This window comes from Gopherus evgoodei, chromosome 16 (assembly GCF_007399415.2).
Source record: "Gopherus evgoodei ecotype Sinaloan lineage chromosome 16, rGopEvg1_v1.p, whole genome shotgun sequence".
Taxonomy (NCBI): domain Eukaryota; kingdom Metazoa; phylum Chordata; order Testudines; family Testudinidae; genus Gopherus; species Gopherus evgoodei.
Window position 1 is genome coordinate 26080093 of NC_044337.1, and position 25809 is coordinate 26105901.

The window sequence follows — 25809 nt, forward strand, 5'->3', positions numbered from 1 at the left end:
CTCTTTGTTCTCCAACACCTTCAGTTGGCACCTTGCAGGGAAGGGGCCCAGGGCATCAATTGGCAGGAGAGAGGGTGTCAGCCATTCTCCGTGCAGACAGCATCATACCTGTCCTGTGGGGCTCTGCAACAATCACACCCCCTTACCCCACCACCTAGATAGGTAAGAAAGGCGTAGGGGGAACCGAGGCACCCACCATTCAGAGAGAGCATTAAGAACACACTGGAGGAGGATAGTTCAGTGCAGCCAGAGACAAAAGAATGGGCTAGAACCAGGGAGCAGGTAAGCTTCCCCCCTCCGCCCTGTTGCACTAGCAGTTTTCTCCTGGCCCCTCCCTAACTCCCGCCCCACTGTGCTTTGCCCCGAACCCCCACAGACAGTTACCTCACCCCCCGTCCCGTCCAGCTGAGCGAAGGAGCTGCTGCAGCTCCTGCGCACTGAGCTCTTATTTGAATGTTCCCGCCTCTACGCAGCGCTGATTGGTGCGCCGTGCTGGCGGGGGTGAGGATTGGCTGAACTACCTGTCACTGTGGTGAGCCCTAGTCCTCGCGGTGGGGGTCGGCCTGGTCCTCACCCGCGCGGCTGCAGCAGTGGGCGGGGGGCTTGGGGTGCGCGACGGCGTCGGTGTGGGGGCGGCGAGGGGATCCCGCCCCTGCTCCTGCTGTGGGGACAGCAGCGGCCGACCGGCCTCGGCCCCGACCCCGGCCCGCGAGAGGCCCGCCCGCCGCGGCAGGTGAGACCGGACCCGCCCCCATCCCTGAGACGTCGCCGCTCCCGCCTCCCCCGGCCAGGTGAGGCCTTCGAGCTCCCGCTTCCGCGGGACCCCCCTCACCTCAGGCACCGCCTGGCGCCGCTCGCGGGCCGGCAAACCCAACAGCGACAATGGAACCCCGAACCCCGCCCGCCCCACACCCTGAGACCCCCCCACACCCCGAGACCCCCCGACCCCCCCACCCCACCTCCACCACACCCCGAGACCCCCCCGACCTCGCCCGCCCCACAGCCGGAGACCCCCCCACACCCCGCCCGCCTCGCACCCTGAGACCCCCCCCCACCCTGAGACCTCCCGACCCCCCCACCTCCACCTCCACCACACCCCGAGACCCCCCGAGCCCGCCCGCCCCGAACCCTGAGACCCCCCCCACCTCCACCGCACCCCGAGACCCCCCGAGCCCGCCCGCCCCACAGCCGGAGACCCCTCCAAACACCCCGCCCGCCTCGCACCCTGAGACCCCCCCCACCCTGAGACCTCCCGACCCCACCTCCACCACCCAACCCGAGACCCCCCGACCGCACCCTGAGACCCCCCGAGCCGCCCGCCCCACACACCCCGCCCGCCTCGCACCCTGAGACCCCCCACCCTGAGACCTCCCGACCCCACCTCCACCACACCCGAGACCCCCCTGACCCCGCCCGCCCCACACCCTGAGACCCCCCCCACACCCCGCCCGCCTCGCACCCTGAGACCCCCCCCACCCTGAGACCTCCCGACCCCCCCTCCACCACACCCCGGACCCCCCCGAACCCCGCCCGCCCCACAGCCGGAGACCCCCCCACACCCCGCCCGCCTCGCACCCTGAGACCCCCCCCACCCTGAGACCTCCCGACCCCCCCACCTCCACCTCCACCACACCCCGAGACCCCCCGACCTCGCCCGCCCCACTGCCGGAGACCCCCCACACACACCCCCCCTGCCTCGCACCCCGAGACCCCCCCACCCTGAGACCTCCCGACCCCCCCACCCCACCTCCACCACACCCCGAGACCCCCCGACCTCGCCCCCCCACAGCCGAGACCCCCCCACACCCCGCCCGCCTCCTGCCCCTGAGACCCCCACCCTGAGACCTCCACCAACCCCGAGACCCCCCGACCTCGCCCCCCTACAGCCGAGACCCCCCCACACCCCGCCCCGCCTCGCACCCTGAGACCCCCCCACCCTGAGACCTCCCGACCCCCCCACCTCCACCACACCCTGAGACCCCCTAACCCCGCCCCCGAACCCTGAGACCCCCCCTCCACCGCACCCTGAGACCCCCGAGCCCTCCCCCCCCACCCTGAGACCCCCCCCACCCTGATACCTCCCGACCCCCCACCCCACCTCCAGCACACCCCTAGACCTCCCGAGCCGCCCGCCTCAACCCCCTGAGACCCCCCCCACCACACCCCCCGCCTCGCACCCTGAGACCCCCCACCCCTGATACCCCTCCCGCCCCCCCCCCCCACCTCCACCACACCCGAACCCCCGACCTCGCCCCCCCCACAGCCCGAGGACCCCCCCCACACCCCGCCCGCCCTCGCACCCTGAGACCCCCCCCACCCTTGAAAGACCTCCCGACCCCCCCCCCACCTCCCACCCACACCCTGAGACCCCCTGACCCCGCCCTGCCCCCCTAACCCTGGAACCCCCCCCACCTCCACCGCACCCTGACCCCCCCGACCCCCCCCCCCCACCCTGTAGACCCCCCCCACCCTGAGACCTCCCGACCCCCCCACCCCACCTCCATCACACCCCGACGACCTCCCTAGCCCGCCCCCCTCACACCCTGGAACCCCCCACCCCACACCCGCCCCGCCTCTCGCACCCTGAGACCCCCCCACCCGAGACCTTCCCCCCTACCCCCCCCCCCACCTCCCCCCCACCCCCCGAGACCCCCCGACCTCGCCCCGCCCCACAGCCGGAGACCCCCCCCACACCCCCCCGCCTTCGCACCCTGAACCCCCCCCCACCCTGATACCTCCCGACCCCCCCCCCCACCCTCCCACCACACCCCCCGAGATCCCCCCAAACCCCGCCCCCCCCCTCCCCAGGAACCCCCCACACACACCCCGCCCGCCTCGCACCTTGAGACCCCCCACACACACCCTGAGACCTCCCCACCCCACCTCCACCGCACCACGACACCCCCCGACCCCGCCTGCCCCACACCCTGAGGCCCCCCACACACACCTGCGACCTCGCACCCTGAGACCCCCCCACTGAGACCCCCTGACCCCACCTCCACCGCACCCCGAGACCCCTGACCCCGCCCGCCCCGAACCCTGAGACCCCCCACCTCCACCGCACCCTGAGACCCCCCCGAGCCCGCCCGCCCCACACCCTGAGACCCCCCCACCCTGAGACCTCCCGACCCCCCACCACCTCCAGCACACCCGAGACCTCCCGAGCCCGCCGCCTCACACCCTGAGACCCCCACACACCCCACCCACCTCGCACCTTGAGACCCCCCCACCCTGAGACCCCCTGACCCCACCTCCACCGCACCCCGAGACCCCCTGACCCCGCCCGCCCCACACCCTGAGACCCCCTCCACACCCCGCCCACCTCGCACCTTGAGACCCTGCCCACACCCCGAGACCTCCCCACCCCACCTCCACCACACCCCGAGACCCCCCGACCCCGCCCACCCCGAGACCCCCCGACCCCGCCCACCCACACGTGAGACCCCCCCACAACCCCACCCACCTCATACCTTGAGACCCCCGCACCCTGAGACCTCCCGACCCCGCCTGCCCCACACCCTGAGACCTTCCCATCCCCACCCCAGCCACACCCCCCCTGACCCCCCCCCCCCTGCTCACTCGCCCTCCACACCGGAGACCCCACCCACCCCCCACCAACACCCGAGTCCCCCCTGACCCCGCCAGTCCAACACCCGGAGACCCCCAACACCACCTCCACCCACACCCTGAGACCCCCCTGATCCCGCCCGCCCCACACGCGGAGACCCCCACCCTCACCTTGAGACCCCCCTGATCCCGCCCGTCCCAGACCCGGAGACCCCCCCCCCCATCTCCACCACACTCCGAGACCCCCCTGACCTCGCCTGTCCCACACCTGGAAACCCCCCCACCCCACCTCCACCACACCCCGAGACCCCCCTGACCCCGCCTTCCCCACACCCGAGACCCCCCACACACCCTGAGGCCCCCCACCCCACCTCCACCACACCCAGAGACCCCCCTGACCCTGCCGGCCTCGCACCTTGAGACCCCCCCCACACACCCCGCCCACCTCGCACCTTGAGACTCCCCCACACCCCGACCCCTTCTGCCCCACACCCTGAGACCTCCCCACTCCACCTCCACCACACCCCGAGACCCCCTGACCCCGCCCGCCCCACACCCGGAGAACCCCCCCGACCCCGCCCGCCTCGCACCTTGAGACCCCTCCACACCCTGAGACCTCCCCACCCCACCCCACCACACCCCGAGAGCCCCCTGACTCCGCCCGCCCCACACCCGGAGACCCCACCAACCCACCACACCCCAAGACCCCCCGACCCCGCCTGTCCCACACCCAGAGACCCCCCTCATCCCACCTCCACCACACCCTGAGACCCCCTTAACCCCGCCCGCCCACACCCGAAGACCCCCCCGACCCCACCCGCCTCGCACCTTGAGAACTCCCCCATACCCTGAGACATCCCCGCCCCACCTCCACCACACCCTGAGACCCCCCTGACCCTGCCCATCCCACGCCCGGAGACCCCCCTACCCCACCTCCACCACACCCCGAGACCTCCCTGACCCCGCCCGCCCAACACCCGGAGACCCCCCCGACCCTGCCCGCCTCGCACCTTGAGTCACCCCCACTCCCCGACCCCGCCTGCCCCACACCCTGAGACCTCCCCATCTCCACCACACCCCGAGATACCCCGACCCTGCCCGCCTCACACCTGGAGACCCTCCCCCACCCCGAGACCTCCCCACACCCTGACCCCGCCTTCCCCACACCTGAGACCTCCCCACACCCTGACCCCGCCTTCCCCACACCCGAGACCTCCCCACCCCAACCCCACCTCCCCCACACCCTTTGACCCCCCACACCCTGACACCCCCCACACTCCGACCCTGCCTCCACCACACCCTGAGATCTCCCCACCCGACCTCCATCACACCCCAAGACCCCCCGACCCCTCCCACCCCACACCCGGAGACCCCCCACACCCCGACCCTGCTCGCCTCACATCTTGAGACCCCCCACACACCCTGACCCCGCCCACCTCACACCCTGAGACCTCCCCACCCTGACCCCACCTCCACCACACCCTGAGACCCCCCCACAACCCGACCCCACCCGCCCCACACCCAGAGCCCCCCCTGACCCTGCCTCCCCCGCAACCTGAGACCCCCCCCACCTCCTCCACATGGGAGACTGCCCCACACTTGGAGACCCCCCCACACCGCAAGCCCCTGCCCGCCCCACACCCTGAGACCCCCCCATACCCTGACCTCGCTTTCTCCACACCCGGGGACCCTCCTACACCCTGACCCCGCTTTCCCCACACCCGGAGACCCCCACACGCACCCCTACCCTACCTCCCCTGCACCCTGAGACCCCTCCTGTCCCCTCCTCAGGACCCTCCACACCCCCACCCTACTTGCCCTCTCCTCAAGACCCCTCCCCCACACTCAAGACCCCTCCTCACCTTGACCCTGAGACTCCCCCACACCTGAGCCCCCTCCTGTTCCCTCCTTGAGACCCCTGACATCCTGAGACCCCCCTTACCCCGAGCCACCACCTCCCCCACATCCCGATCCTGCCTGCCCCTACACCCCAAAACCCCTCTACAACCCGAGCCGCTGCCTGCCCCCTCCTTGAGCCCCTTCCTGCACACCGATCCCACCTCCCCCACACCCTGAGACCCCTCTACACCCCGAGCCCCTGCTTGCCTCCACACTACGATCCCACCTCCCCCACACATCTAGACCCCTCTACACCCTGAGACTGTCTGACCCCTCCTTGAGCCCCCTCCTCCACACCCTGAGACCCTTCCACACCCTGAGCCCCCACCTGCTCCCACACCATGAGCCCCCTCCACACCCGGAGACCCCGGCTACCCTCTCACACCAAGACCCTTCCACTCCCTGAGCCCCCGCCTGCCCCCACACCCTGCCTGCCCCCACATCCTGAGACCCTGCCTGCCCCCTCCTTGAGACCCCTCCCCAACACCCAGAGATCTTGCCTGCCCCCTCCTTGAGACCCCTCCTGCTCCCTCCTTGTGACTCCTACCCCACATCCTGAGAACCTCCTGCTCCCTTCTTGAAACCCCTCACTCACATACCCCAAGACCCCTTCTTCTCCTCCACCCCCAAAACCTCCCTGACCCCACACTTGTGAACCCCCCTGCGCCTCTTCCCCCCCTCTATGCTCCCTGCTCCACATCAGTGAGACCTTCTCCACACATCCTTGGGATGCTCCCTGCTGCCTCCTATCCTTGAGACCACTCTCCACCCACTCGTGGGACCCTCCCCCACTCCACCCAGACCATTGCCTCCCCCATCCTTGGGATGCTCTCCATTCCTGAGATCCCTTGCCACCCACCTCTGGGACCCCCCTATCTCGGAGATCTCTTGGCACCCACTCCTGGGACTTGTTACCCATCCGCTGGAACCTCCCATCTCCCTTGTTACCTACCTTGGTACCCCTCCTGCCCCCCAGACCTCTCGCCAGAAATTCCTGGGATGCCCCCCACCTTTTCCACTCCTGAGACACCACACCATTGGGACACACCCTCGTATCCCATTCCTGACACCCTCCTATTCCTGTCACTTGTCCCCAGCCCTTCCACCAGGTGAGTCCCTGGGAAACCTCATCTATGTTGCAAACTCCCTCTCCAGGGGCTGGTAAGATCAGAACTGCTTCCCATCCCTATCACTCATTCTTCCCAGGATAGGTGAGACCCTGGAATGCTCTCCCTTGCTCATCTCTGTCACAAAAACTCCCCTACCTGGGGTATTCCTGAGGCACCTCTCCTCTGCTACAGCTGCACACCCTCAGAACTGGTGAAACCCTGGGATCACCCCCATCCCTGTCACTTAGTACTGCTCTCCTGAAACAAGTGACACCCAGGACTGCCCCCCTCATCCATGTTCCTGACAGCTCTTCCAACACATCCTTGGGACAACTGAGACCCTGGGATATCTTCTCCACATAGCTGTCACAAATACACTAGATATGTCCAAAACACCCACCAGGACAGGTGGCACTTTGGGACAGCTCCTCACTCCAGGACAGGTGAGCCCCAGAACTGTATCCACAATCTCTTTTGTGCAGGCAACAGGTGAGGCCAATCCCTAAGATACCCCCATTCCTGTTACTCACTCTCCCTCATCCCAAGGTCAAGTGAGACCCAGAACATTCCTCCCCCCTCCCAGCCCCACATCTACAAGATCCTCCCTACCCCCATCCCTTTCACATCTAGCTGGGACAGATGAGACTTTGTAATCCCCCCACTTACTTGATCCCTGCCTGTGTCTCACTCTTTCACACACAGTTCAGATGAGACCCCAGGAATCCTCTTCTCTGCCCTAACACTGAGATGCCCAGGAGCCCTCACCCTTGCAGTGTCTCTCTTCCTCCAGGATTGGAGGGACCCAGGACACCTGCCTATTTCTGCCACTAGGCACCTGGCATCCCCGGCACCCGGCATCCCCAGGACCTGGCATCTCCAGCATTAGACTCGCTGGAGCCCAGGGCAGGAAGTCGAAGCCCTGCTACATGGGGTTGAAGCCCAGGCCATGAGCCCCGCCACCTGGGACTGAAGCCGAAGCCTGAGCAATGTAGCTTCATGGGGGTTCCTGTGGCATGAGGCCACAGGCATTTGCCCTGCTTGCTACCCCTTAATGCTGGTCCTGGCTTTTGAAAACCAGTTTTTGTAGCGCAGGGGGGTTGTGGAGTTCTTGTAGCATGTTGGAGGGGCCTCAGAAAGAAAAAGGTTGAGAACCCCTGCTCTAGAGCATGACTAGGGTAAATCAATTTGCTCATCATCACTATATCCTTGTGAGTGTATGTGTGTGGAGGGGGACTGTTGCTAATATTGACTTTTTCCTCCTTTGCAAATACTTAAGCATTTTATGCAAAATAGAGAGATGAAAACTTGTCCAAGGTGTGTGTATTTCTCTTTCCATCAGGTAATTTTTGTTCCTATTTGTTACAGTGCAAGCGTGTGGTATTATATTATCGCAGTTTCTTTGTTTATAGGATTCATGCACCCTTCCATCATCACCTCAAGCACCCTGTATGCAGCAATAATGTGAACAATCTATAGTACTGATGTCTCCTACTCTAGATTTGGTGCTCAGTCTAAGAGGAATTAACCAGCTCATTCAGTGAGAAGGCCTTTCATAGGGTGGAGGATCAAAAGCCTTTACAGTAGTTTGATTTTCTATGGTTGTAATATAAAAAATCTCAAAATCTGTCCATTTTTCCTCCTCTTTATGAAGTCTGTGAAGAGCCTTGTAGTATTTTAAGGTTTTGGCTAAATAGAAAGGAAGCCTTTACATTTCATTGCCTCTTCTATGTGTTAGTAAGAAAGGTAGATAGTGTATGAATTAAAATTTGTTTTGGACAGAGAGATTGGCAGTATTGATAGTTAGCTTCTGTACAGTGCAGTGATAAATGCCTGAGAGAGATGGACAATTAACTAATCCTGTTCATTCTCTGCACTGCTGTTTCAGAAACTAGGGATAGAATTCCTAGCATTTTGATAATTTCAGGAGAAGAGTGTGGTGAAGTCTTGGAAGTGGAGGTGCTCTTTGTGTTGTAGGTTTCAAAGATTGTTGTGCTTTTTCAGGAAGACATATACAATGAGGGCTACCTTTGTAAACTGCATCTCTGCTGAGCAGGACTTGACTGAGGGTAGGTGGCAGGCACAGATAGCTGTAGCAGAGGATGCTTTGTGAGATAATTTGGGAAACTAATCACACTTTGTTTGGGATGACACTCTACAAATACAGTTTAGGACCTTGTTTGACAGATCTATTCTGAATGCATTTTATGAATGTGTGTCTTTTTTTGGCTTCAGAGAATATGAATGACTAATGTTTTGGCATATAATAAAAAGGATTACAGTTGAACTATGTAATTGAAGAATCTAAACATGCCTTTTGCATGCAGTTGTTGTCATAGATAGAACTGAAACCAATGAAATGGAACAAATGCAGCCTGTTGCCTTATTAAAATTATTTTTGTTAATGCAGCTGTTTACTAACCTATAGAAAAACCTATTCCATGCCCCAAAGAGATTAGAATTGAAGATAGCACTGTTTAATAGCCATCTGCTAGACAAGATACAAATAATCAAAACTAGGCTTGTTTTCATACTGAATATTGATTCTGGGACTGGCAGTTATGTTTGGTGTGTGGAAAAGGGGTAACAAAAATATGAGAGAAGGAATTATCTGTATACAGTTTTTTCTTTGTTTCCAAGGTTTGTGCCTCTCATGATGGTATCAGTTTGAAGAACAATTTAATAGGATACTGTCACCTGAATTATATTTTGTACACAAACACATTTTATTTATTTGTGATAAATTTATTTACTGTAGATTATGAACAGTGAAGAATTCTAAAGATCCAGTTTACTTATCACTATTTTATGTTTTTAGTTTACTTGTATTTCCCTACCTTGAATAATATAAATTATTTAATTTAGTTTCACTTTTGTTTATAGTTAGTTTCACTTTCAAGTTTTTAGTGCTAAAATGTTTGACTTCAAACTCTGTATGGGGAAATGTTGATTTGCCTAAAAATACTTAAGTGAATTTTTTTTAAAGTGGAAACATTGTTATTGGTCTTATATTTGCCAAATTTAAGTTGCTTTAAATCAAATTAATCACAGTCCAGTTCATACATATAATTCTTCAGTACTAAAACAATTCCACCAAATTCTTAAACCTTACCACTTGAAAGTAATTTGTTGTATATTTTTCTGAGTTCTCCAGCATTTTCCCCAATTAATATTAGTGTAGTTGAACAGAATGAAGTGTTTTATTTTAGTCTAGCATTTTCTTTGGCCAGGTTGACATATTTTTCAGGGAAGAGCAAGATTTTGTGAGGATTTGTTCTGTAGAGGTGGTGAGCCTGTGGCCCAACAAGGCGTAAAGTGTTAATAAAAGCACTGCTTTTGTGAACATTAATATTAAACAGTGAAATGTTGTCCAAGATTTTGTGTTATCGCTGATGACTCCCATTGAAATAAACACCATAAAACAACTTCAACAATTTCCCCTTATTCCCTTTCTCTTTAGTTGTGCAGTCCTTTCATAGGTGGAAAATTCCCTGTTTGAAAGCCTTTAGATAGTGGCTTTTGTTGCTAATATTGTGATTGAGGTGTGATACTTGTGTGCGTTTGTCTTGTTTTGTCTTAAAGAAAAAAATGGGAAAGGAAAAAAGTAGTAAAGAAAATGTAGTTTCTTTCTCTTTGTGTCTCTCACTTTCAGACTACACCTCTACCCCGAATATAACGCAGTAAAGCAGTGCTCCGGGGGGGGACGGGACTGCATGCTCTGGTGGATCAAAGAAAGTTCTATATAAAACGGTTTCACCTATAACGCGGTAAGATTTTTTTGGCTCCCGAGGACAGTGTTATATCGGGGTAGAGGTGTGGTTGCTGGGAAATCAGAAGGCACAGCGTATGATCTGATCAGCCACAATGAGACCTTGCAAACTTTTACAGTGCCAGGCTGTTTCAGGCATTACTTTTACCTGCATTTCCAGTCACAAGCTCATGGCAATGTTGCAAGTAGAGTTGTTTTAGCTGACTAAGCCAGACTCTTATTTGACAGAAGGCAAAAAAAGGAAGATAGGAAATAGGAGAAATAAGATAGGAATGAAAAATGACGTAGTAGCACAGGGCTAGTAGTAGGGGCCTCAGCTTCACATTTCAGGTGATGTTCAGGATTTAGCTGAACCTGATTGAGGTGGTAATTATAGAATCATAGCTGGAGTGGCTAAAATGTAGGGCTGAAAGGGACCTCAGGGTCATCTACTCCCTCCCTTCATGCTAAATCAGGATCAAGTATACCTAGACCATCCCTGATAGGCGTTTGTCTAACCTGTTCTTAAAATCCCCTCCAGTAATGGGGATTCCATAACCTCCCTTGGTAACCTATTCCAGTACTTTGCTATGATTCTAAAAGGATAGCAATGTAGAACTGGAAGTGACCTTCTTAGGTCATCTCATCCAGCTCCATGGTCTGAGGCAGGATTGAGTCTGATGTGGACCATCCCTGACAGGTGTTTGTCTAATCTAGTCTTAAAACCCCCCAACATCAGATATTTCACAGCCTCACTAGGTAATTTGTTCCAGGGCTTAATACGGTTACAGTTAGAAAAGTTTTCCTTATGTCTAACCTAAATCTCCTTTGCTGCAATTTAAGCCCATTACTTCTTGTCATGTCCTCAGTGGATAAGGATAACAATTCATCATTTTCTTTATAACAACTGTTTACATATTTGAAGATTGTTATAATGACCACCCTGAGTCTTCTCTTTTCCAGATTAAACACATCCAATTTTTTCCATCTTCTCTTTTAGGTCATGTTTTCTAGATCTTTACTCATTTTTTTTACTCTCTTCTGGACTTTTTCCAGTTTGTCCACATCTTTCCTGAAATGTGATGCCCAGAACTGGACACAGTACCCTAGTTTCAGAGTGGTAGCCGTGTTAGTCTGTATCAGCAAAAAGAACAAGAAGTACTTGTGGCACCTTAGAGACTAACAAATTAATTTGAGCATAAATCCACCGAAGCTTTTGCTCAAATAAATTTGTTAGTCTCTAAGGTGCCACAAGTAGTACTCTAGTTGTGGCTTTATCAATGCTGAGTAGATTGGATGAATTACTTCTTGTGTCTTGCTTGCAACATTCCTGCTAGTACATCCCAGAAGATGTTCGTTTTTGTCCCCCCAGCAATATTATATTGTTGACTCGTATTTAGTTTGTGATCTGCTATAAGCCCCAGATCCTTTTCTGCAGTACTCCTTCTTGGCAGTCATTTCCCATTTTGCCTATTTTTGCAATTGCCTATTCCTTCCTAAGTAGAGTACTTTGCATTTGTTCTGATTGAATTTCATCTTATTTAATTTAGGCCATTTCTCCAGTTTGTCAAGATCATTTTGAATTCTAATCCTGTAGTCAAAAGCGCTTACAACCTGACCAGCTTGGCATCATGTTTAGACTTTATATTTGTACTCTCTGTGCCATTATCCAAATAATTTATGAAGATATTGAATAAAATTGGACCAAGGACAGATCCCTGCCAGACCCCACTTGACATACCCTTCCAGCTTGACTGTGAACCAGTGATAACTATTCTCTGAATATGGTTTCCCAACTGGTTGTTCACCCACCTTATAATAGGTTCATCTAGGCTATATTTTCCTAGTTTGCTTATAAGGTGATGTGAGACAGTATCAAAAGCCTTACTAAAGTCAAGATATATCACATCTACTGCTTTCTCCCATCTAAAGACTCATTACCGTGTCAAAGAAGGATATTGGGTTAGTTTGAAATGGTTTGTTTTAGACAAATTCGTGTTGAATGTTACTTATTGCCTTATTATTTTCCAAGTGCTTACTAATTGATTGATTGAATTATCTTTCTGGGTACTGAAATTAAGATGACTGGTCTATAATTTCCTGGCTTGCCCTTATCACCCCTTTTTATAAATAGGTACTATATTTGCTGTTTTCCAATCCTCTGGGATCTCTCCCATCCTTCACAGGTTTTCAAAGATAATCGCTGATAGCTCAGATCTCCTCAGGTGGTTCCTTAGATATTCTAGGATGTATTATATCAGGCCCTGCTGACTTGAAGATATCTAACTTGTGTAAGGGTATGTCTGCACTGCAATTAGGCACCCATGGCTAGCCCATTCCAGCTGACTCAGGCTTAGGCTGCGGAGCTGTTTAATTGCTGTGTAGGCATTTAGCTGTAGCCTGAGTTCTGGGACCCTCCCACCTCATAGGATCGTAGAGCCCAGCTTCAGCCTGAGCCCAAATGTCTACACCACAGTTAAACTGCCCCTTAGCTCAAGCCCCATGAACCCAACTCAGCTGTCACAGGCCAGCCACAGGTTTTTAATTGCAGTATAGAAATACCCTAAGTAATTCTTTACTTGTTCTTTCTCTAATGTAGCCTCAGATCCTACCCCATATAATACTGATGTTCACTATGTTAGTCATCCAATCACTGCTAATCTTTTTGATGAAAATTGAAACAAAAAAGGCATTTAATACTATGGCCAGTGCTGTGTTTTCTGTTGTCCTTCCCTCCTCTGTGTAATGGCCTACTCTGTCCTTGGTCTTCCTCTGGCTTCTAATGTAACTGTAAAATGTTTTCTTGTTACCCTTGTCCCTAGCTGATTTAATCTCATTCTGTTCCTTGGCCCTTCTAATTTTGTCCATACATGTTTCGTTTTTTGTGGCTTTTTCTGTTTGGTTTTTAGTATTCATTATTTGTAACTTGAGCTCATTTTCACTTTTTGTATGATTCTTTGGGCTGGGGCAGAGGATTGGGGTGCAGGGGTGTGAGGGCTCTGGCTGGGATTTCTGGCAGGCTCCAGCCCTGAGCCCCTTATCCCCCCACCCCCAGAGCCCACACCCCCAGCCAGAACCCTCATACCCCTGCTCCCCAACCCTCTGCCGCAGCCCTGAGCCCCCTCCCACACCCTGAACCTCTCAGCCCCACCCCCACCACATTAATTTTGTTATGTGCACCAATATGAAGATCATGTGTCACACATTACCTCTGTATTGGTGCACATAACAAAATTCATTCTGCACATGGGTGGGAAGAATTAGAGGGAACACTGACCACCACCATTCCAGAACTTGGGGACAGTTATCCTTTTCTTCCAGGAGGAGTGCACACCAACATTGTGATCCTTCAGGAACGTGAGAAGAGCTACTTTTCAGTACTGAGGCAGCATCAGTTCATCACTGTACAGTAGACTGTGGTACCATCCATGGGATGCCCATTCAGTCCAGTGTTGATGACACAGATATGTTTCATTATTGGACATTTTCAGGGCTGCTACTTGTTCTTCTATGCATGCTTTTACCAAATATGCTGTTACAGTGGCATCTCAGTCAGATCCAAACTTTGGGAAGGCAGTCCTGCAGTCATTGTTTAAATAGACTCCAAGCCCTACCTCCTACAAGTACTGCATGTGTTACGTTAGTGGAATATATGTCTGCAACCACTCGAAGAAGAAAAAATTGTTACTTACCTGTTCTGTAACAGTTGCTCTTCAAGATAAAGGCGCAGATGCATATTCCACAATCCATTCTTCATCCTCTCTGCCTTAGAGTCTCTACTTTTGACATTCTGTACAAAGGAACTGAGGGGAGTTGCGGTGGTGCTACTCTTAAATAGTTAGGTGAAGGGCTAATGGCCACAGAGTGTGAGCACTACCCCATGGGTACTGCTAGGCAAGTACTGTGGCTTTGGTGCTCTGAGGTGAACTTGGAGGGTTGTTGAATGTGGGTGGGACAAGTATGGAACAGGTTTTTTTGGGAGAGGGGAGGAATTGTTAGGGAGCTTCCCCCATGCAGACCCTGGTTGACCCCTAGCCTCTCCCATTCAGTCAGGCACAACTGCGCTGTCCTCATGTGTTCCTGAATCCACATGTGTCCTTGCACCCCCTGTCCACATGGGTCCCTCTACCCCACTGACTGACTCACCTCATCACCATGTGGCCCTGCACCTCCCTTCCCCATGCAGTCCTGTGTCTCCACTCCCATTCAGTCCCTGCCCCAATCTATACTCCCCCCCACTAGCCTGTATGAGCCCCTGTCTGACCCTCTGCCCGCAGCACCCTGTGCTGTCTGTCTCCCCACAGCCCCTGTCTCCTGCCCTGTCCTGATAGGTGCTGTGAGGAAGGTAGGCTCTTTCTCTTCCCTAGCTGGCTGGGAGCTGCTGCTGTGTTCTATCACCACAGCACCCTTTTGGTGGGAAAAAAGTGGAACCGCAGCAACATTTCTGCAAAAGATTTTTTTCTGCGCAAAAATTTAAAAAAATGCACAGCTCGTTAATCATGTAGCTCGTTAATCATCAGTAGCCCAGAATTCCCCCAGGAGTAATAAGAATTTATTTTTTGTGCTGTTGGTTTTTTGTATTTCAACTCAGTTTGGCCACTAACTAAAGATGAAAGTTGTTTTTTCATTTTCTGGTTCTCTTCTGCTAGCACAGTTTTATAATATTTGTTTTGCAAACAGTGCAGAAAATGTTTAAATCTATTTTTAATTGAAAATAGGAAAGAAATATGAAAACATTAATTTTAATGAGGGGTTTAATAAAACTTTTTTAAACAAAACATATTTTGAGCCTCAGATATGTGATATGTTGAACAATTATTTAAATATAAAAATAAGCATGCAATCATGAGAACAAAACTTGGCCACTAAAATTTTTTTACTAGTGGTGGTGGTGCTGTAGTCAGTAAGCACAGTTTGACTTTATAGCTTTTCAAGCTGCTTTTCATGTAGGCCCTGATCTTCCAAACACTTATGCACATGCACAACTCTAATACTGTGAGAAGTCCCCTGTTTCATTGGGGTTAGTCACATAATCAAAGTTAGTCATGTGTGTCAAAGTTTGCAGGATCAGGGCTTAAGGCAGTGACTGTTATAGTTTCCATTTAAAAAAAAAAGTATTAACATACTCTAAAACTTGTGAATTTTCATTAATGTTGAGTGTTGCACTGAATATTTTATTTTGTGTTTATTTTATCGTTGTGGTCTTTCACACTTGTGTTAGCATTCAGGATAATATTATACTCATGTCTTGAAAAACCTGCCCAATGTCTAGTAGCCAAAAATTAAGCCTCTTAGCGAGGGTCCAGATTATTGCCATTTTGTAACTTAAAGGGCTCCATCAGTTGTGCACTCTAGTCAGTTGTGGCAATTTTCAGTGACCTTTTTATTTAATACATTATTTTGAATCGGCTTTTGGCTAATAATTTTAGTTCTCTGGCTATTGTCTGGCAAAATTTCTAGAGTGTATGTGTGAGAGGGTGGTTGAGTGAATGTGCAGGAGAAATTGATAGGATAAATTAGTAAAAAGATTGATACTGTGACATTTTGGAAGGCAAATGTGAGAAGGAAAGAGAAAATACAGGTGAGAAGGTAGAGGACTTACTGTGTAGACAAAGATATAAAATTGCAAAGATATTAAGGATCTGGGGATTATAATGGATCATAAGCTAAATATGAGTGAACAGTGTAACACTATTGCAAAAAAAAGCAAATACCGTTTTGGGATGTATTAGCTGGAGTGTTGTAAGCAAGACGTGAGAAGTTATTCTTTCTCTCTACTCCTTGCTGATTAGGTCTTAATGGGAGTATTGTGTCCAGTTCTGGGCGCCACATTTCAGGAAAGATATGAACAAACTAGAGAAAATCCAGAGAAGAGCAACAAAAATGATTACAAGTCTAGAAAACATGACCTAATAGGGAATATTGAAAAAATTGGGTTTGTTTAATCTGGAGAAGAGAAGGCTGATAGGGGACATAACAGTTTTCAAGTACATAAAAGGTTGTTACAAGTAGGAGGAAGAAAAATGGTTCTCCTTAACCTTTGAGGTTAGGAGAAGAAGAGTGGGCTTAAATTTTAGCAAGGGTGGTTTAGCTTGGACATTAGGAAAAACTTCCTGTCAGGGTGGTTAAGCACTGCAATAAATTGCCTAGGGAGGTTGTGGAATCTCCATCATTGAAGATTTTTAAGAGCAAGTTAGACAAATACCTGGCAGAGATGGTTTAGATAATACTTAGTCCTGCCATGAGTGCAGGCATCTGGACTAGATGACTTCTTGATGAGGTCCTTTCCAGTTATGATCTTATAAGGAGGAAAAGAGGAAAATGTCCTGGAAAAAATTTAGGAAGAGATCCACCACAAGCTATTATAGCAAAGAAGGAACAAGTGGAAAGAAGCCAGGAAAGGAAAGAAAGTAAAATAAAAGCAAGGAGATGTATTAAGTTACACTTTTTAAAAAGTCTTACTAAATAAAATATGTCACAAATGAACTATGTTTAACTAACCCCCTCGTTTTTGCATAATTCCCCTTTTTGAAATTAAATGCCACAGTGTTGGGCTGTTGAGATGTTCTTCCCACCACAGGGATGTTAAATGTTGTTATATTATAGTCACTATTTCCAAGCGGTCCTGTTGTTATTACCTCTTGGACCAGGTCCTGCGCTCCACTCAGAGTAGAGGTGTATATGGGGAGATTTTCTGGAGGTACACTAATCAAATCATAGGCTTTTCCTTTTCTTCTTCCTCTCATACAAGTACAATAAGTTCTTCTGTACTGGGTCCAGGATTCTGTAAACAGCCATCCTGCTCATATCTTGGCTCATTTTGGAGGACTGTTTAATATTTTTAGCAATATTGACTTTGTCAATGTCCATTGGTTACTGAGTAATTATTCCACTACTTCTTCAATATCTCTGAAGTCTTTCCATTCTCGCAATTTGTTATTTATACAACAGTAAAATGGGCTCAACACAAAATGTTGTGACATACTACTGTATTACATTTGTTCTAATGTAGTGCCCTTCATCACTGTAAAGACTATTAAGTGGCAAATATTTTTCTTTAGACTAGTATTTGAGTACTGGCAAACTTTTGCTTTTGCCATCCATTCAGTAGATTTTTTTCATTGCTGCATTTAATTACATTTATTTTTCAGAAACAGTCTTTCTCCAGGCCAGTTATAAATGTCTGCGTGCTTTCTGCTGTCATAACTTATGACCTGCACTATAATGCCTTGTTAAAGTGCTTGTTCTGAAGTTATCTATGTTTGCAGTAAAGGTGTTTTTCTTTTTTTTTTTTTCTATGTATGCAAACATTTAACTAGCATCAGTGTTGTTTTTTTGCTTTCCTTTTGGAATTTTATTTAAGCCAAATGTGAATGGAAAGCCAAGTGGTGTATGTTCTTTATGCCTGTATGCTTATAACATGTGGCCTCTTCTTCACAGATGATGCTGGAGGGCAAATACCAATGTTCCCTCTAATTTTTTAATTCCATATGTGGAATTAATTTTGTTATGTGCACCAATATGGAGGTGATGTGTGGTGGGAGTGGGGCCGAGGTGTTTGGGGGTTGGAAGGGGGTTCAGGGCTGGGGCAGAATATTGAGGTTCAGCCTGCCCCAGGGCTGTGGCAGGGAGAGAGGACTCCCCCCAGTCCTCTCTTGCCGCAGCAGCCCGGGGCCAGGGGAGAGGCGACTCTCCCCGCCTGGCTGTAGGCAGCTCTGGGGCCAGGGCTGCGGCTATGCGGGGAGAGGTGCCTCTCCCTGCCTGGCTGTGGCCCTTGATGACCTGCTGTACGGCAACGCAGCTTAGAGGGAACTTAGACACACACTGTGATTAAACTTTGGCAGAATGTTCATGGATATATATATACTGTGTATATTACTATGCAGGCAGGCCAGTCCAGCCCAGCCACCATAATACAGCGTCTGTCTATAGTAGTTGTTTTTGTTTTGTTTTTTTAATAGTGCAGACAAGCAAGTCTTGTCTCCTGGCTGAACTGTAGGGTTCAGAATTTGCTCCTGGCTCTGTTGCCAATATGCTACGTGGCCTTGGGCAAGTAATTTAACCTTTGTCTGCCTTGGCATCCACTCCCATCTATACATTGGGAGAGGTGAAGCTTGATTTATTAATGCTTGTAAAAAACGAATAGTCTTCAATGGAAGAAATCAAAGAAACTGAGGTTGGTGCATGAAATTTTGTGAAAGATTTGGGAGAGAGGTGAAGACAAGTAGGAAATGGTTGAAACCTCCCAAAGTTTGAGACAAATAGCCATTTTCAGAGATAAAGCAAAGACAGTCTTCAGTCAATACTCCACTGAAATGAAAAGGAACAGCCTACCAGAGCCAACCTTAGCATTTTTGGGTAGGCCTGCAAAGCAATTTCTGCTCTCCGGGCTTGTCTACATCAGAAAGTTGCAGCGCTGGTGAGGGAGTTACAGCGCTGCAACTTTGAAGGTGTACACATCTGCAGGGCATCACCAGCGCTGCAACTCCCTGTTTGCAGCGCTGGCCGTACTCCCGTTTTGTCTCGGGTGTAGAGGATCCAGCGCTGGTGATCCAGCGCTGGTAATCCAATGTAGACACTTACCGGCGCTTTTCTTGACCTCCGTGGAAGGAGGAAGCCTCTGGTAATCAAGCTGGTCTCCTTTCCCGGTTTGCTCTCTCGTTCCCCGAACCGCGGAGCAAGCGGTTCTCCTTCCCTGCGGTTTGCAGGGTGGCTCCGGGAACGCGAGAGCAAACTGCGGCGAAGCTGGTCTCCTTTCCCGGTTTGCTCTCTCGTTCCCGGAGCCACCCTGCAAACCGCAGGGAAGGAGAACCGCTTGCTCGGCGGTTCGGGGAACGAGAGAGCAAACCGGGAAAGGAGACCAGCTTCGCCGCGGTTTGCTCTCTCGTTCCCGGAGCCACCCTGCAAACCGCAGGGAAGGAGAACCGCTTGCTCGGCGGTTCGGGGAACAAGAGAGCAAACCGGGAAAGGAGACCAGCTTCGCCGCGGTTTGCTCTCTCGTTCCCGGAGCCACCCTGCAAACCGCAGGGAAGGAGAACCGCTTGCTCGGCGGTTCGGGGAACGAGAGAGCAAACCGGGAAAGGAGACCAGCTTCGCCGCGGTTTGCTCTCGCGTTCCCGGAGCCACCCAGCAAACCGCAGGGAAGGAGACCTGCTTGCTCGGGGTTCCGGGAACGAGAGAGCAAGCCGGGGAAGGAGACCAGCTTCGCCGCGGTTTGCTCTCTCGTTCCCGGAACCCGAGCAAGCAGGTCTCCTTCCCTGCGGTTTGCAGGGTGGCTCCGGGAACGCGAGAGCAAACCGCGGCGAAGCTGGTCTCCTTCCCCGGCTTGCTCTCTCGTTCCCGGAACCCCGAGCAAGCAGGTCTCCTTCCCTGCGGTTTGCAGGGTGGCTCCGGGAACGCGAGAGCAAACCGCGGCGAAGCTGGTCTCCTTTCCCGGTTTGCTCTCTCGTTCCCGGAACCCCGAGCAAGCAGGTCTCCTTCCCTGCGGTTTGCAGGGTGGCTCCGGGAACGAGCGAGCAAACCGCGGCGAAGCTGGTCTCCTTCCCCGGCTTGCTCTCTCGTTCCCGGAACCCCGAGCAAGCAGGTCTCCTTCCCTGCGGTTTGCAGGGTGGCTCCGGGAACGCGAGAGCAAACCGCAGCGAAGCTGGTCTCCTTTCCCGGTTTGCTCTCTCGTTCCCGGAACCCCGAGCAAGCAGGTCTCCTTCCCTGCGGTTTGCAGGGTGGCTCCGGGAACGCGAGAGCAAACCGCGGCGAAGCTGGTCTCCTTCCCCGGTTTGCTCTCACGTTCCCGGAACCCCCCTTGAAGCCGCCCAACAGCGCTGCAGTGTGGCCACATCTAACACCACTTGCAGCGCTGGTTGCTGTAAGTGTGGCCACTCTGCAGCGCTGGCCCTATACAGCTGTACTAATACAGCTGTAACAACCAGCGTTGCAAAATTTTAGATGTAGACATGGCCTCCCTTCCCATACAGAAAAGATATCTGTCTGCCATGATCACAGCAGTACACACAGGACTGGCCTAAGTATTTTGGGGAGTATCACTGAGGTTATTGTTTGGGAAACACCTCAAACTTAACTGAAGTTTATCTGCCTGTTTCTTTAAACCTACTTTTTCAAAATTCTTTGCAAGACAAAGAGCTAGATGCTTTTATTACAAAAATCTTCAATTCTCATTTACATTTCTAGGTTTCTCAGTCTGGGGGGCCTATGTTTTGCAAACCTCAAAAGGTGCCTCTGTAGCTCAGGCCTAAGTGTACGTCTACAGAACCAGTAGCAGCTCCTGGCTGCAAGCCTCTGAGCCTGGGTTGGTAGACTCAGGCTTGCATTACTGCTCTTCTTTTAATTTCTCTCCCTACTTCAGGGGAGTTTACTGCTGTATAACTTCTGCTTACTTGCATTGTGTGCTGGGGTTATAGTTACGACTTTAAGCATCTCATTCCTATGTTGTAGAGCAGGGTAGGGCAAACATTTTGGCCTGAGGGCCGCATTGGGTTTCGGAAATTGTATGGAGGGCTGGTTAGGGGAGGGGGTGATGGCCGGCCCCCCCATCCATCCACCCTGGGGACTTCTACCCCATCCATCCTCCCGCTCCCTGTCCCCTGACTGCCCCAGGAACCCCTGCCCCCCACCGGCCCATCCAACCCCCCCCATTCCTGACTGCCCCTGGGGACCCCTACCCCATCCAACCACCCCCTTCTCCCTGTCCCCAGACTGCCTCTGGAACCCCTGCCCCTGACTGCCCCCAGCTGCCCCATCCAACTCCTCCTCTCTTTCCTGACTGCCCCCCAGGACCCCTGCCCCCATTCAACCCCCCTGTTTCACACCCACACCCTCACCCCCTGACCACCCCCCCAAGCTCCCCTGGCCTCTATCCAACCCCCACGCTGCCTGGAGCACTGGTGGTTGGTGGTGCTACAGCCGTGCTGTCCGGCTGTAGCCAGCTACGCCATCACTACCATGCAGCACAGAGCACCAGGTCAGGCCGGGCTCTGCAGCTGCGCTGCCCCAGGAGCTCACTGCCCAGAGCATTGTGCCGACAGCAGAGCAAGCTGAGGCTGCGGGGGAGGGGGAACAGCAGGGGAGGCGCTGGGGGCTAGCCTCCCAGGCCAGGAGCTCCGGGGCCAGGCAGGAGGGTCCCGTGGGCCGGATGTGGCCTGTGGGCTGTAGTTTGCCTTCCTCTGTTGTAGAGGGTCTGTCTGCAGACTCAAAAAGATGACACTGTGTTGTTTACACTCCACCTTTGGGCCGTTTTCTCAGCCAGAAGGCCCATGTACTTACATTTCAAGTTTTGTTTTTTACAAAATGAAAGCTTAAATTTTGCTAAAACTGATAAGTCTCTGTTCCTTCCCTGAGTGTGCCTATCCATCTCTAGGGAAAGTTCCTGCTCACAGTTGACATTTTGTCAGTGTTGTTGTTTGTACTGAAATTGTTAAAAGCATTTACACAGTGTTTACCACAGTGGACCCTATCTGGGTTTGGACCTCTAGATGCTACTATAATACAAATGATTACTAATTCACATGGCAGGTGCATGTGTTCAGGGCCCCTACACCATAGGAGCCAAATATCTGAAATTCTAGAAAGAAACTGGTGACATCGTTCTCCAGAAAATGTCCATCAGATAAATTGTTTTATCTGTGCAGCACATTACAATAATATGGTTGGATTCTTAGGGTTAGGGTTAACTAGGAAATTAGGTTGATTTACTAGAAGTGGATTTTTTTAGAAATCAGTTTGATACAGTTGATTGTGTCCCCACTAAGCAGTGTGTCCATAGTACTAAGGCTAGCATAGACTTCCGGAACGTTGCACTGCGGTAGCTATCCCACAGTTCCTGCAGTCTCCGCTGCCCATTGGAATTCGGGGTTGAGCTCTCAGTGCCTGATGGGGCAAAAACATTGTCGCGGGTGGTTCTGGGTACATGTCATCAGGCTCCCCTCTCTCCTTCCCTCCGTGAAAGCAATGGCAAAAAATTGTTTCTCGTCTTTTTTCCTGGGTTACCCGTGCAGACAACGTACCACGGCAAGCATGGAGCCCGCTCAGCTCACTGTCACCATATGTCTCCTGTGTGCTGCTGGCAGATGCAGTACTGTAGTGCCACACAGCAGCACACCCTTGCCTTGTGGACGGCAGAGAGTGCAATATAACTGCTAGCCATCGTCATCGTCCCATGGATGCTCCTGGCTGGCCTCAGTTTGGTTGGTCGGAGGCACCTGGACAAAAATGGGAACGACTCCAGAAACTAACAGAACTCCACTGGCCATCACATATAGTCCCCAGCTAAAACCTCTCCAATGCATCATTAGGGATCTACAACCCATCCTGGACAATGATCCCTCACTTTCACAGGCCTTGGGTGGCAGGCCAGTCCTCGCCCACAGACAACCCACCAACCTGAAGCATATTCTCACCAGTAACTGCACACCGCACCATAGTAACTCTAGCTCAGGAACCAATCCATGCAACAAACCTTGATGCCAATTCTGCTCTGAGGACCACATACCTACACCAGCGACACCATCACAGGACCTAACCAGATCAGTCACACCATCACCAGCTCATTCACCTGCACATCCACCAATGTAATATACGTCAACATATGCCAGCAATGCTCCTCTGCTATGTACATCGGCCAAACTGGACAGTCCCTGTGGAAAAGGATCAATGGACACAAATCAGATATTAGGAATGGCAATATACAAAAACCTGTAGGAGAACACTTCAATCTCCCTGGACACACAATAGCAGATTTAAAGGTAACAATCCTGCAGCAAAAAAACTTCAGAACCAGACTTCGAAGAGAAACTGCTGAGCTTCAGTTCATCTGCAAATTTGACACCATCAGCTCAGGATTAAACAAAGACTGTGAATGGCTTGCCAACTACAAAAGCAGTTTCTCCTCCCTTGGTGTTCACACCTCCTCTGCTAAAAAAGGGCCTCTTCGTCCCTGATTGAACTAACCTTGTTATCTCTAGCCTGATTCTTGCTTGCATATTTATACCTGCCCCTGGAAATTTCCACTACATGCATCCAGCGAAGTGGGTATTGCCCACTACATGCATCCCACGAAAGCTCATGCTCCAATATGTCTGTTAGTCTATAAGGTGCCACAGGACTCTTTGCTGCTTCTACAGATCCAGACTAACACGGCTACTCCTCTGATACATATCTCTTCTTTAAGTTTCATCTAATGGAGATTTAGTTCTATCTGGAATATCCTGCCAGCTGGAGGCTTCTGCCTCAGGCTGCTCTCCCAGTCGGCAGCACCGTGCGGTCGCACATGCCCCAGCCTATCCTTTGCTGTCATGGCTCATGAAGCCTGTACAGTAATAAGGAGCAGTTCAACTATAGGCTGAGCAAGTGCATAATAGTGGTAGAATGCGCCTTTGGACGTTTAAAAGCTTGCTGGTGCAGTTTAGTGACTTGGTTAGACCTCAGAGAAACCAGTATTCCCATTGTTATTACTGCTTGCTATGTGCTCCACAATATCGATGAGAGTAAGGGGGAGACATTTATGACAGGGTGGGAGGTGGTGGCAAATTGTCTGGCCGCTGATTACACACATCCAGACAGCAGAGCGGTTAGAAGAACACCGCAGGGCATGCTGTACATCAAAGAAGCTTTGAAAACCAGTTTCATGACTGGCCAGGCTATGGTGTGAAAATTCTGTTTGTTTCTCCTTGATGAAAACCTGCCCCCTTAGTTCATTCTACTTCCCTTTAAGCCAACCACCCTCCCAGCTCCGCCTTTGATCTGTGCTTGCAGAGGCAATAAAGTCATTGTTTCAAATTCATGAATTCTTTATTAATTTGTCACACAAATGGGGGGATAACTGCCAAGGTAGCCCGGGCAGGGTGGGGGAGGAGGAAAGCACAGGAGTGGGGTAGTTGAAGGAGCACCCCCTAGAATGGCATGCAGCTCATCATAGAAGCGGCATGTCTGGGGCTCTGACCCAAAGTGGCCGTTTGCCTCTCTGGTTCTTTGGTAGGCTTGCCTGAGCTCCTTAAATTTCATGCGACACTGCTGGGGGTCCTTGTTATAACCTCTGTCCTTCATGCCCTTGGAGATTTTTTTCAAATATTCTGGCATTTCGTCTTTTGGAACGGAGTTCGGATAGCACAGATTCGTCTCCCCATACAGTGATCAGATGCAGTACCTCCCCTTCAGTCCATGCTGGAGCTCTTTTGCGATTCTGGGACTCCATGGTCACCTGTGCTGATCAGCTCACTATGCTGGTCAAACAGGAAATGAAATTCAAAAGTTTGCGGGGCTTTTCCTGTCTACCTGGCCAGTGCCTCTGAGTTGAGAGCCCTGTCCAGAGCGGTCACAAGGGAGCACTCTGGGATAGCTCCCGGAGGCCAATACCATCAAATTGTGTGCACACAACCCCAAATTCGACCCAGCAGGGTCGATTTCAGTGCTAATCCCCTTGTCAGAGAGGAGTACAGAAATCGACTTTAAGAGCCTTTTAAATCGACAAAAATGGCTTTGTCGTGTGGATGGATGCAGTGTTAAATCGATCTAATGCTGCTAAATTTGACCAAAACTCATAGTGTAAACCAGGGCTTAGTTTGATATACAGTAAGTAAAATAACTTTACACAGATTCCAAGAGATATTTTAAATCCTTGTGTACACACAATTTTTTCCTCTTATATAAAACTTTTAAAATCCAGCTGTGGACTGATACATCTTTTTTTATATATTTTAATGGCTGCTTGGTTTTTTTGCCCCTTTGAACAAACAAAATTAATAAAATTATCAGCCTCCAACAATCAAACTACCAATGTGATAACCAGAGCTAGGTTAATAATTCACAGTGTTGAACTCTTCTTTTGGATATGCATTGTTGTGATTATATGAATTATTTAGTAGTAACAAGCATGTAAACAATATTCTGTATGTCTTACTGCTTATAAATTAGAATACAGGGAGATATAAAGGAACTGGTACAGTAGTTGTACTTTGTTACAGAAAAGCCATAAATCGTATTAGGGCTATTGATTAATCATAGTTAACTTATGCAATTGATTCACAACATTAATTGCAATCAAAAAATTAATCAGTTTTAATTGCACCGTTAAACAATAGAATACCAAATTGAAATTTATTAAATATTTTGGATGTTTTTCTACGAAGTACTTGCTGAACCAGCAAGAGGGAATGCCATTTTAGATATGGTTTTGGTGAGTAGTGAGGACCTCTTAGAAGAAATGGTTGTAGGGGACAACCTTGGTTCGAGCGATCATGAGCTAATACAGTTCAAACTAAATGGAAGAATAAACAAAAATAGATCTATGACTAGGGTCAAGGACTAACTTTAAAAATTTAAGGAAATTAGGGAAGTGGATTGAACTGAAGAACTTGTGGATCTAAAGGCGGAGGAGGCCTGGAATTACTTCAAGTCAAAGTTGCAGAAACTATCAGAAGCCTGCATCCCAAGAAAGGGGGAAAAAATTCATAGGCAGGAATTGTAGACCAAGCTGGATGA

At 51.1% G+C, this 25809-nt stretch overlaps 1 protein-coding gene across 3 annotated transcripts in view; it reads left to right on the forward strand.

The window, feature by feature from the left end:
* Positions 1-5945: 5945 nt before the first annotated feature.
* Positions 5946-25809, forward strand: part of RALGPS1 (Ral GEF with PH domain and SH3 binding motif 1) — a 355807-nt gene continuing 335943 nt past the window's right edge. For all 3 annotated transcript variants that reach the window (XM_030535186.1, XM_030535187.1, XM_030535188.1), the window contains exon 1: positions 5946-7018. The gene's annotated coding sequence lies outside the window, so the exon portion shown is untranslated. The remainder of the gene's footprint in view (positions 7019-25809) is intronic.